The sequence below is a fragment of the Panulirus ornatus genome, chromosome 4, assembly GCF_036320965.1.
Source record: "Panulirus ornatus isolate Po-2019 chromosome 4, ASM3632096v1, whole genome shotgun sequence".
NCBI lineage: Eukaryota > Metazoa > Arthropoda > Malacostraca > Decapoda > Palinuridae > Panulirus > Panulirus ornatus.
In genome coordinates, this window is record NC_092227.1 from 61,334,360 (window position 1) to 61,346,581 (window position 12,222).

The 12,222-nt window shown below is 46.0% G+C and overlaps 1 protein-coding gene across 6 annotated transcripts in view; it reads left to right on the plus strand.

Annotated features, from left to right (window-relative positions):
• Nucleotides 1-12,222, plus strand: part of Myo61F (Myosin 61F) — a 283,730-nt gene that overhangs the window by 153,189 nt on the left and 118,319 nt on the right. The gene's annotated exons all lie outside the window — the stretch shown is intronic.

The window sequence follows — 12,222 nt, forward strand, 5'->3', positions numbered from 1 at the left end:
CTCTGATTGGCCTCAGAGCATTCGTCTCGACAGCCTTGATCTTTGGCCATGTTTTGGTCATCAGTGACACTATTCATCGGGGTCTTAGACTGGCGTTATATATTATTATTTTGCGTCTCAATGTGCATATTTTGTCTTTCATTATAGGGTATAGGAGAACGAAGTTTGCCCTGTATTTAATAACTGTGTTAGTTCCACTTCTTCTCGATTTTTCATTATTTGAATATCTCTCCAAAATATGTAGAATTACTCTCTTTAATGTAGCTGGTGATCCGCTTATTCACTGCGTCTTGTAAGTCTGTCCAGTTTTCAGTTTATAAAAGCTACGTCATCAGCGTATGCCAATGTTATCTCTTTATCTTCACTTATGTATATTCCTCTTACACATTCATCCGTATATATGAATAAAAGAGGGTGCAGCACGCCTCCTTGCTTTACCTCCGGTTTTTATTTCGAACCACTCGCTGTCAGCGCCTCGATTCTTATCTTTGAATGACGTGATGATTTATTATATATATATATAATTTCATTGTCACTTATAGTGGTCTTCTAATGTTCTTCAGAGCCTATTATTATTTCTATGGTTCTGACATTTCTTTTCTGATCCTATGAAAGGCGAACATTCCTCCTTGTTCCATCCTTAACATATCTCCAAGTCGGTCTTAAGGTTAAGGACTAAATCATATCGGCAACTCACGATGATACAGCCTCTCCGAAGATAACCTCTTCACAGCCACAAGCAAACAGAGTCTGTCAACATCCCCTCCCGCCGCTTTCGTGTGGGAAACTGTAGAAGTTGGTGACCGAGTTTGGAGGAGTTTGTGAAAAGAGAAAGTTGAGAGTGATTATAAATAAAAGCAAGGTCTTAGGTTCAACAGGGTTGATGGACAGGTTTGTTGAGATGTGTGTATGAATGGAGGAGATGAAGTGCTTTTTGTATCAAGGAGTGGACTTAGCAGTGAATGGAAGCGGAAGTGAGTCATAAGGTGGGGGAGGGGGCGAAAGTTCTGGTAGCGCTGAAGAATGTGTGGTAAGAGAGAACAGTATCCACAAGTTCAAGCCCCAATCACTCAAAATATAATTCACTCCATCCTTCCACCACTTCTTGTTTTCCCATTTTCCTTGTTCCCTTCACTTCTGGCATGTATACCCTTCTTAGTCGACCTTTCCTCACTTATGTGTCCATACCGTATCAACACATCCTCTTCACTTTCCCCCACACTTAATCCTCTTACTTCCGCACCTCTCTCTTATCCTATCGTTTCTTGTGCGATCAATCCTCCTTACACCACATCGTCCTCCCATATTTCACTTCCATCATTCCCCCCTTCCCCTCCCTCCCTTTTCTTTTCCCACCCTTTTTTGGCCCACGCCTTTGCGTCCATGCAACATCGATGGTACTCTTTGATCATCATGCAAACCCATCATTGCCTTTACAGACAGAGACAATTTCGCTACACGCCTCAGTGTGACCTTGCTTTCTCACCCACTTTATGGCATACTTCAGCTCCCATGGGTCTATACTATGCGATATCCACTCCCAGGTGTAAAAAACAATTCACTGCCTCCGGGTTCTCTCCATTCAAACTCACTTCAACCAACCTGTTCCTCTCCCCTGTTATACATAATAAACTTGCTTTTATAAAGATGAACTTCCTCCTTTCACGCACTCCCCGAGCCGAGAAGCCACTCATGAAGTTTCCCACTTAAATCTGCCACGAGATAACCGGTTTAGCAACGTACTCTTAAGAGTCTGGAGGATGGAACGAACGGGTGGGGTGTCTGCCAGCCTGCTGCTCTGTCCGGGTCGCGAGTCTCATGGGTCTTAACGATTAACATAACGCCACGGGGGCTCGTGTGTGTGTGTGTGTGTGTGTGTGTGTGTGTGTGTGTGTGTGTGTGTGTGTGTGATTTTGTTCCTTAGTGATTTTAGTTCAGTTGGCGTGTATGATTTATACCGTGGTCCACTCTTAGTTCCATGACAGAACTTTCAGTTTCCTGGAGGTTATGTCATAAGGACAGTGTGTGCAGTTTATGCCTTCCACGTAAGTTGTCGTGGAATCCTTCCAGACGTACGTATGGTATGGGGGAAGTTTCTCATAAAGGCAAGAGCGTATTTCGATCTTGCAGACGTACCGTCATCGTCTGCAAGACATCACCGAGGCTAGCCAGGTCGCTGAGCTTCAGTGGACCCAGAGGTCGTCCTCCTGTAGGGATAGACCACAGTTACTGGCGACAGACTGAACGCTGAGAATCCGGTGCCTCTATACCAGATGAGACAGAGTACGAGGTGAACACTGTTAAATAAAGGTTCCAAGACAGAAATTCTTCTTCTTCTTCTTCTTCTTCTTATTATTATTATTATTATTATTATTATTATTATTATTATTATTATTACCATTATTATTATACCTTTAGCTGAATAGCATGTTTTCTGTTGCCATGTTAAAGTCTTCGTTTATGTTTCTTTGAAGCCTTTCAGCCAGATAGTAAATGGGTCTGCATTTTGGAGGCTCTGATAACGCCGAGTCAGTACTGAGTCCATACCTGACCTGTTTCTGGACACACTCTCCTAATGCACAAAGGTTTTAATCCATGGTCTCGTGAGGCACCCAGGATATTGTCCCATCGACTCAGGAAACACCAAGACATATGTGTAATCTGTTGGTGGCACACCTTGGTCTAATTTTAAGACAGGAAATCAGTGTGACCCCATCTTCTTTGTATGATGTGTGGCATTGTCGGGGTGTGGTAGTGGCCAGTGTGGCACTGCCAAAGTGTGGCAGGGGCCAGGTAGTTTGCCACAACCAGGGTTTGGCAGTGGCCAGGTTGTGTGGCACTGTCAGGGTGTGGCAGAGGCCAGGTCGTTTAGCGCTGCCAGGGTTTGGCAGTGACCATGTTGTCTGGCACTGCCAAGTTGTGGCAGTGGTCAGGGTGTGTGGAACTGCTAGCACGTGTGGCACTGCCAGGGTAGCGTGACAAGGGGGATGTGTCTGTCGGAGGAAGTTGATAGCACAGTGAAGTTGTGCAGAGGTGAAGTCGCCGCTCCAGTATGAACGTTTGGTAAGGAGCTGATGTTACTAACTGAAGCCACATGTTTCATGAACTGTAGTCATATGTTTCCCGAACAGTAGCCACATGTTTCACGAACTGAAGCCACTTGTTTCACGAACTGAAGCTATGTGTTTCAGTAGCAGTAACCACATTTTTCACGAACTGAAGCCACGTGTTTCACGAAGAGTAGTCACATGTTTCACGAACTGAAGCCACGTGTTTCGCTAAGATTAGCCACATGTTTCACGAACTGAAGCCACATGTAACACGAACTATAGCCACGTGTTTCGCAATCTGTGGTGACATGAATTGCCGTTCCTTCATTAACTGGAGCAAGTATGTATGCATTACGCCACAATTATTGCCACAGACGGAATAGTGATTGGTAGAAGATAAAGTGATGAAGATAATGTTGATAAAGATGACACTCACTGCTCGTGATAACTGATAATAATTATGGATTGATAAACGATACTTGGGAAGACGGTCCATCACCACCAACATTACCACTGCCAACACCACTGCTACTCCCAGCAACATTACCACTGCCAACACCACTACTAGCACTCCCACCAAGATCACCACTGCCACCACACCCACCAACATTACCACTGCTACCACCACTGCCAGCACCCCCACCAACATTACCACTGCCACCACTCCCACCAACATTACCACTGCCACCACACCCACCAACATTACCACTGCCACCACACCCACCAACATTACCACCACCACCTCCACAACTGCCACTATGATCACAGCTACCACCACCACAGTTACCACCATGGCCACCAACCCCCATTTTCTTAGCCTTGTCATAACAGCGGGCGTGTGGATGTGACGTCCCTTATCTCGTGTGGCAGCTGACGGGAGCCAGCTGACGAAGGCTTCAGTAATATTATCATTCCAGACTGTAAACATCACCATTAATAACAACTTCACGTTGGGTGGCCATCATTCTGTGCTGGCGTTGTGTTGTGAGTAGCGATGTTGTCGATGTTGTCTGTGATATATATATATATATATATATATATATATATATATATATATATATATATATATATATATATATATATATATATATTTTTTTTTTTTTTTTTTTTTTCTTTTTTTGCTTTGTCGCTGTATCCCGCGTTTGCGAGGTAGCGCAAGGAAACAGACGAAAGAAATGGCCCAACCCACCCCCATACACATGTATATACACACACACACGTCCACACACGCAAATATACATACCTATACATCTCAGTGTACACATATATGTACACACACACACACATACATATATACCCATGCACACAATTCACACTGTCTGCCTTTATTCATTCCCATCGCCACCTCGCCACACATGGAATACCATCCCCCTCCCCCCTCATGTGTGCGGGGTAGCGCTAGGAAAAGACAACAAAGGCCTCATTCATTCACACTCAGTCTCTAGCTGTCATGCAATAATGCCCGAAACCACAGCTCCCTTTCCACATCCAGGCCCCACACAGCTTTCCATGGTTTACCCCAGACGCTTCACATGCCCTGATTCAATCCACTGACAGCACGTCAACCCCGGTATACCACATCGATCCAATTCACTCTATTCCTTGCCCGCCTTTCACCCTCCTGCATGTTCAGGCCCCGATCACTCAAAATCTTTTTCACTCCATCTTTCCACCTCCAATTTGGTCTCCCACTTCTCCTCGTTCCCTCCACCTCCGACACATATGTCGTCTTGGTCAATCTTTCCTCACTCATTCTCTCCATGTGCCCAAACCATTTCAAAACACCCTCTTCTGCTCTCTCAACCACGCTCTTTTTATTTCCACACATCTCTCTTACCCTTACATTACTTACTCGATCAAACCACCTCACACCACACATTGTCCTCAAACATCTCATTTCCAGCACATCCACCCTCCTGCGCACAACTCTATCCATAGCCCACGCCTCGCAACCATACAACATTGTTGGAACCACTATTCCTTCAAACATACCCATTTTTGCTTTCCGAGATAATGTTCTCGACTTCCACACATTCTTCAAGGCTCCCAGGATTTTCGCCCCCTCCCCCACCCTATGATTCACTTCCGCTTCCATGGTTCCATCCGCTGCCAGATCCACTCCCAGATATCTAAAACACTTTACTTCCTCCAGTTTTTCTCCATTCAAACTTACCTCCCAATATATATATATATATATATATATATATATATATATATATATATATATATATATATATATATATATGTATGTGTGTGTGTGTGTGTGTGTGTGTGTGTGTGTGTGTGTGTGTGTGTGTGTGTGTGTATCCCTGGGGATATGGGAGAAAGAATACTTCCCACGTATTCCCTGCGTGTCGTAGAAGGCGACTAAAAGGAAGGGGGGGGGGGGGGCTGGAAATCCTCCCCTCTCGTTTTTTTTTTTTTTTTTAATTTTCCAAAAGAAGGAACAGAGAAGGGGGCCAGGTGAGGGTATTCCCTCAAAGGCCCAGTCCTCTGTTCTTAACGCTACCTCGCTATCGCGGGAAATGGCGAATAATATGAAAAAAATGAATATATATATATATATATATATATATATATATATATATATATATTAAGGCTATGCTTTTTGGCCTTTATATCGTAGCCCCTCAGACGTCTCTCGTGTCGTGGTCTTGCACTGCAGTGACTGGTGCTGGTAGCGTGTATCCCTCACTGGTATTGTATTTAATGTTGTATTCCGACCTCCTCTCTCTCTCTCCAAGTCGTCTGCGGGAGTACGCGGCAACTGAGGGAATATTGGCAGAGGATAATCCTTTTTTATTTTGTCGTTGACGACGACGATTTGTGAGCGCTCGAGAACGACGAGACGATCCTCCGCCGCGAGGACACGACCGACCCCCCTTCAGGAAAACGACACAGGGCGGTGGGGATGACGGCCTGGCCAGGCTGGACTGCCCAAGGCCTGGCGACGTTGGTACTGAAGGGAGGAGGTATCGTCGTTCTCAAGGGATGGGAGGAAGGGAAGAAGGGAGGGAGGGAGGGAAGGGTTGTTGGAGAGGAGAGGTGAGATGGAGAAGCTAAGGGAGAGAGAGAGAGAGAGAGAGAGAGAGAGAGAGAGAGAGAGAGAGAGAGAGAGAGATCCTCGAAGACTTCACCAGGTGCAGAGGTGAAGTCACACTGGAAAGTGAGTGTTTTCTGGCGGATATATATATATATATATATATATATATATATATATATATATATATATATATATATATATATATATATATATATATATTTCTGGTAGCTTGGTAAGTGCATGACCCATACTGGGTGTAATTACCCATTATCGCTGCACGGGGAGGCAGTTTTACACTCGTGGAGGGCCACCCCGTATATGTTGAACATTCTGTACTAACACCGAACCTTTTAAACTAATGTGTGTGTGTGTGTGTGTGTGTGTGTATTGGTTCAGTAAGGAAGTAGCTGTATTATGCCAAGAGTCGTTCGTTATCTGTGGTGGTGCATGACTTGTGTTTCTCTCACGCGGTTATGAGTGTAGCGGAAAAGCATAAGTGTGTTGCCTGTTTGTGTTGCTGACGAGGTACTCTATACGTGTCGATAGTTTGTATCAATTGTCGCTGGACGGGAGCTGCCTTTCTGAAGCTTGCACCATCTAGTTTTACGTTGCTGTGGGAGATCAAACATTTATTTTCTTCCATGGTGTCCCATTCAACTTCTCCAAGCTTACTACAATTCCGCCCAGGAATGAAACAGCATTTTCATTATGACTGATTATGACTGAGTGATGTTTAACTAGAACCGAGAAACTTGGGTAATTCAGGCGACTAGGGTTGCTGAATGTAGCAGACGGAGGATCGAATTAACTCCCTCTGGAACCAGAATTGTGATTATGAGTTTTCGTTTCCAATTCCTTTTAAAACTGCTGAATGTGGACGCCTTCCTTCGTGTGCGGTTGGTAATGTCTGGGCGCGTATTGTTGAGGTAGCGCTACCATCCATCTGTGTGGCGTCGTCTCGGGCCTATATAGATGTTTATGCTCCCAGTAGGTTGGGGGGGATATGTACTGTGTAGATCATGGATACTACTAGCGACAGTAAGCCATCGTGTGGGATCCCAGTCAGTTACGAGAAGTGTGGGGATGTTGCCGAGTTTATGGCTATCGTGGCTGTACGTTGGTCAGGTAGGTTGCATAGTACACGTAGTGTCTTCGGTGTGTTATGGCCTGGCCAGCTGTAGCTCGTCCACCCTTTCTCCACAAGTCTTGGTAGCCGCCGCCACTCTTGTTGTACACTCGTTGTGCAACTAGTGAGGTAAGATGTTTATAGACACAACTCCCGAACACACATGCTAACCAGATGGTCGCTACGGTAAATAGTTTTATATATTCTTCCCTCCTCTCTCTCTCTCTCTCTCTCTCTCTCTCTCTCTCTCTCTCTCTCTCTCTCTCCTCGCCAGAGGCACTGCAATGTACCTCTGTTTCCCCAGCTTCGTGCTTGATGTAGCGCTGTTTGCTTTGTCTCCTGTAATTCCGTGGTGACTCTTGTGTCGTCGCTCCGCCCTGGACGGTATGTGCCTATCGTGTGTCACCACGAAGTCCGGGATCATCTGCAGATGATTATATAAAGCCGTGGTTTGTGGTTCTGCTGCCGGACGCGTTAACCACAGCTGTCATAATCTTTCGCAGATGATACCCGTTGTCCAGTTGAGCCGCCGAGCTGCTCTTCGTGGGATGAGTTGCCACCTCCCACACACTTCGGGAAGTGTGTGAAGATGTGGAAGGTAGCACGGAATGAGAGAACAGAGGCAGACGTCATTACATCATGGAGAGGAAGAGTTGAGAACTTTAGGAATGATTGTTATATGACCTTGGCTTGAGCGACAGCAACCTTCGCTTCTTCACAGAGAACTATAAAGTTCAGGTTTGCTGACTTGCAAGACGCGGGAAGCAGAACCAGTGTTGACGCTCCCTAGGGACGTACACTATCCGGGCGTGTTAGCTGTTCTCTGCTGACGTCATTCAGTCAACAGGGAAAATAATCGTCGTGGTGGAACGAAACGGGAAGGATCGTTCACAGCCTGCATAAACTGTCGAAAAGAGGAAGAACCAGCTGGAACGACTAACAACCTCCCCAGCAGGAGCGCAGGCGGGGGAGATGGGATATCAACCTACACAATCCTGGAACTCACTGTTTCCACTGTCCACTTCAGCATGATCCTGTGCTGGAGTGAGGGCGCGGCAGACGACGCCAGAATAACGGTGCATGAAAGAGGTCGTGATGACAATAAGAGAATCTGGTGTAAACATCCGGGACCGTAGCTTTGGCGTTAGCTGCAAATACGTCAGGATCAAGTGCCCAGAGTCGACTCAGGGTCAGGTAAGGTCAGGTAGAGATGAGGAGTCTGGTGGGTAACATGGCTGAGAGAGAGGTGAGTGAGTGTCGTGAGTGAGTGGGGCGGTGAGTGTGGTATATGTGAGTGACGGGTGGTGAGAGGTGACCTGCCTGTTACGTGGGTGTGTGACATCATGTGCTTGGTAGCGGCGGCTGGTGACATGGCCAGGGTTTCCGCCGCTGGTGACAGACGTGTAGAACCCGTGATGTCACATCCGACAACCCCCTTATTCCTCTGTAGTAACTTCCGGTGTCCTCCCGGCCAGTGTTGGTCTTTCCTGAAGGATTTCCATTTCCCATGATGAAGACGTTTTATGATTAGGTCAAGACGTGTAGGTAGACGAGGTAAATCTTGCCTCCTGCAGCAGGTCTTGAGGACGAAGGTGACTGGCTCAGTATTGTGGGTGCGCAGCTCTCCCTGCCCTCAGACAGTGCAGTAGGGATGAGGCGGGTTGTCGTGAGCCATACTGGCGCCCACCGTAGGTTGGTCCCACGCGCTGGTCACTACCCAGGGGTCCGAAAAGACGAGGTACAGACCTACGTGGGCCCCGCTGTGCCACGGCCGCGCCTTCAGCAGTAAGAGTTCTAAGCGTGGAGGTATCAACTCACCGACCGTGGACCGACCTGAAACATATATTTCCCAGTTATAACTAGAGGTGGACGATGTCCTGCTGGATGGTTATGTGGCATGAAGGTAGTTCACGAACCAGATCCCATCACCGAAAGCACAGTTCACAGTATGGCCGGTAGAGGGAAGAAGACTGTGTGATGATGGGTCGCCTCGGAGGAGATACAAAGACCTTCTCCCAGCCCACATTACAGTGGTGTACATGGCGTCTAGATCGTCCCTCGTAGTACTAGGTATCCTAGTACTATTTTATGTATGTCCTTCGTAATACTAGGTATCCTGGTGTTGGTATATTTATACATCCATCGTAATATAGGTATCCTAGTGTTGGTATAGATACTCAAGTGTTTACTCATTCAACAATGTGAGGCGTCTTAAGATGTAATGTTTATGAATTTAATGAAGATTTGTTGCGCTTGAGTCCACGAGTGAAGCTGATGACCATGGCAGACATGGTGGGGTTGTGGTCGGGCTCCGGCGCCACATGCTCGCCCTCACACCACCTTCTGTACCAAACGACTACACACAAACCTACATATGTGGTAGGCGCATACTCGCACACTGTGAGAGTATTATACGAAGAAATAACACAAAGGTTCAACAGTATCATCTTTTGCCGATAAGTATGAAAATCACATTAATAGTTGATGCCGAGAGGCAACAAAGAGACATGAACGAAGTCTTTTAACTTGGCAGTAGAGAACAACAGGCTCTTAAAACAATGGACGTAGATTTCAACTCCTCTGGTATGGAACGCACGAAGAAAGTGGCCTCATCCGTTACCATCCACTCTAGCTGTCGTGTATAATGCACCGAAACCATCGTTTACATACTGTGCAGACAGTTCCAGTACTACACACCCTCCTCACCTCTCTCTCTCTCTCTCTCTCTCTCTCTCTCTCTCTCTCTCTCTCTCTCTCTCTCTCTCTCTCTCTCTCTCTCTCTCTCTCTCATACATCCTCCTCTTCCTACCACACGTCTTTATTACCCCTTCGTATCTCATTCGATCAGCCCTTCCCACACCACATATGTTATGTGAGTAAATAGGAAATTCCGGAGGAACTCATTTTCGTTGCTGTCTTCTGGTTGAGCAAAGTATAGATGATTGCTGTGATAGCCTCGCTCACTTCCGCTAAGATTATGCAAGCAACCAGCACCAAATTAATCGAAAATTCAATTTTTTGTTTGTATATATATATATATATATATATATATATATTATTTATCTTTTATTATACTCAGCCGCTGTCTTCCGCGTTAACGAGGTAGGGCAAGGAAACACGAAAGAATGGCCTAACCCACCCACTTACACATGTATTTACATAAACGCCCACACACGCACATACACATACCTATACATTTCAACGTATACATACATGTACATACACAGACATACATATATACACATTGTACATATTCATACTTGCTGCCTTCATCCATTCTCGTCGCCACCCCGCCACACATGAAATGGCACCCCCCTCCCCCCTCGCGAGCGCAAGGTAGCGCTAAGAAAAGACAACAAAGGCCACATTCGTTCACACTCACTCTCTAGCTGCCATGTGTCATGCACTGAACCACAGCACCCTTTCCACATCCAGGCCCCACAAAACTTTCCATGGTTTACCCCAGACGCTTCACATGCCCTGGTTCAATCCATTGACACCACGTCGACCCCGGTATACCACATCGTTCCAATTCACTTTATTCCCTGCACGCCTTTCACCCTCTTGTATGTTCAGGCCCTGATCGCTCAAAATCATTTTCACTCCATCCTTCCACCTCCAATTTGATCTCCCACTTCTCCACGTTCCCTCTACCTTTGACACATATATCCTCTTTGTCAATCTTTCCTCACTCATTCTCTCCATGCGACCAAACCATTTCAACACACCCTCTTCTGCTCTCTCAACCACACCCTTTTTATTACCACACATCTCTCTTACTCTTTCATTACTTACTCGACAAACCACCTCACGCCACACACTGTCCTCAGACATTTCATTTCCAACACATCCACCACTCCTCTGCACAACCCTATCTATTTATTCATTTCCGTTTGTTTGCCATTTCCCCCGTCAGCTGGGTAGCGCCAGGAACAGACGAAGAAAGACCTCATTCGTTCATGTAAAATGCACCAAAACCAGAACCCCCAGTCCACAGTCAGGTCCCAGAGACCGTTTTTCATGTTTGGTTCAGGCCATTGACAGCACGTCGTCCCCTGTAAACCACCTCACTCTAGTGAAAGTGATAAATTGATGATGATAGTTATAATAATGATAATGGTAATAAAGTAATGATAATAATAATAATAATGATACCGGACTCCACCTTCCTGAGATTACAATAAGACTTGAAAAGTCACCCTTGGCAAGATTGTCTGTCAGTGCACGAAACCAATACAACCTCGTCGAACTAATTACTACAAAGGAGTTTGCATTTTCCTGCTTCTGGTTGTGGCGCATCCTCGTTGCATCAGATGCCCCATGAAAGGGGTCCTGAGGTTATTTCATTCATTAAAGCTGATATGGTAATGACAATACTTTTACTTTCTGGTTAATGTGTAGAAAGTTTGGTCCCTGGTTCGATACCGTGTGATATCCTCTTAGATACGATCATGTCTCCTTGTCAGCCACTATCTGGTCTCCTCCTTTGAAATTGTCTCTAGTGTCGTTGATAACCACTATCTGGACCCAGGTTCGACTCCTGGGCACGCGGTGGTAAAGATAGTTTACAGTGATTTACATGTATATATGATCTAAGATACAGGCATCATCGTAGTGCCTTTAGAGATGATCAAAAATGCTTTCACAAGACCTAAATGTGGGCTGGTCATCGTGCTTCTAATGTGGGCTGGTCATCGTGCTTCTTTAGGCCAGTAGCTGTGGGGGGGGGGGGGGGGGGGGGTATGAGGACGCTGAACCGTATAAATGGTTAGGGACAAGTGACTCTTAGCTCGTCGTAGCTTGGTGGATACACTCTCAGGCTGACACTTACATGACCCAGGTTTGAATCCCAGGCTCGTAGTGGTAAGAATAACACACACACACACACACACACACACACACACACACACACACACACACACACACACACACACGTACATATGTATATATGTTGGTCCCGGGGACTGTCCTTGTACCATCTCTGCCAACCTAAACTCCCCTGT